Raw genomic sequence first — 1,888 nt, 5'->3', positions numbered from 1 at the left:
TCTAATGGTATTGTTATTGCTAATCTTTTGTAAACCATATGTGTATGTATATCTGTACTTCCTATACTGTATCATTAGTGTATTTGTCCAATAAATTCTCTTGTAACACATACACTTTTCGAATCTCCTATTCCTTTCTATATCTCCATCACTCTCCTCCTAGTATATCCTTAAAAACTAAGTTTTTAAAATGTTCTTCGGAAAAGAAAAAGTCCGAAGTGGTAGCGCATATAACATACCACACGTATATTATATTGCATTGATATATTTTAATGAATCTCTAATGGTATTGCTATTGCTAATCTTTTGTAAACCATATGTGTATGTATATCTGTACTTCCTATACTGTATCATTAGTGTATTTGTCCAATAAATTCTCTTGTAACACATACACTTTTCGAATCTCCTATTCCTTCCTATATCTCCATCACTCTCCTCCTAATATATCCTTAAAAACTAAGTTTTTAAAATGTTCTTCGGAAAAGAAAAAGTCCGAAGTGGTAGCGCATATAACATACCACACGTATATTATATTGCATTGATATATTTTAATGAATCTCTAATGGTATTGCTATTGCTAACCTTTTGTAAACCATATGTATACCTGTACTTCCTATACTGTATCATTATTGCGTTTGTCGAATAAATTATCTTTAAACACATATACACGTTGATATTCTTTTGCCTTCCGCGAATATCCAAACACTTATACACGTTGATATTCTTTTACCCTATGCGAATATCCCAGAGTACGAATGAGTTCTGTCTCTTTCGTACTCTCCTCCGTCCTGTACATCCTGCTTTAATATTTCTTATCTTCAAAAGTATGCGGTTTCATAGGAGGCTTCAATCTATTCTTGAATTTTGAAAATACTCGAAATTGCACCTGTGGAAGGCTGTATCTCGGATACGGCTGGGTTTAGGGCTTTTTCCTTCAAATTTTGAAAGATCTCTTAATGCAGAAAGTCAGAATGGTCCATAGAAGAGGCTGGTACAGGTGAAATTGCGATAGGGCCACTTTCAAAAAATTCTTTTACTTTTCGGAACTTATGAATATTAAAAAATTTGAATTAGTTCGAATTTTCGCCGATAAGGGGGCAGCACCTCCTGGGCATGATATGTGGCGCCATCTCTGAGAGAACGAGCGAACTTTCTCAGTTTAAATAATTCCGAATTCATTTTAAAAATGCCATCGCCGAAATTTCGATGGGTAAATCTTATAAAAGAATTCGCATTAGTTCGAATTTTCGCCGATAAGAGGGCAGCACCTCCTGGACATGATAAGTGGCGCCATCTCTGAGAGAACCAGTGAACTTACTCAGATTCAGAAATTTTAGAAATAGACTGCAAGTTCCAAAAACTAAAGGAATTTTTTGAAAGTGGCCCTACCGCAATTTCACCTGTACCAGCCTCTTCTATGGACCATTCTGACTTTCTGCATTAAGAGATCTTTCAAAATTTGAAGGAAAAAGCCCTAAACCCAGCCGTATCCGAGATACAGCCTTCCACAGGTGCAATTTCGAGTATTTTCAAAATTCAAGAATAGATTGAAGCCTCCTATGAAACCGCATACTTTTGAAGATAAGAAATATTAAAGCAGGATGTACAGGACGGAGGAGAGTACGAAAGAGACAGAACTCATTCGTACTCTGGGATATTCGCGGAAGGCAAAAGAATATCAACGTGTATATGTGTTTAAAGATAATTTATTCGACAAACGCAATAATGATACAGTATAGGAAGTACAGGTATACATATGGTTTACAAAAGATTAGCAATAGCAATACCATTAGAGATTTATTAAAATATATCAATGCTATATAACATACGTGTGGTATGTTACATGGGCTACCACTTTGGACTTTTATTTTTCCAAAGGACTTTTTAA

Source organism: Cephus cinctus, unplaced genomic scaffold, assembly GCF_000341935.2.
Source record: "Cephus cinctus unplaced genomic scaffold, Ccin1 Ccin1_scaffold0542, whole genome shotgun sequence".
NCBI lineage: Eukaryota > Metazoa > Arthropoda > Insecta > Hymenoptera > Cephidae > Cephus > Cephus cinctus.
Note: the sequence above shows the minus strand (reverse complement) of the source record.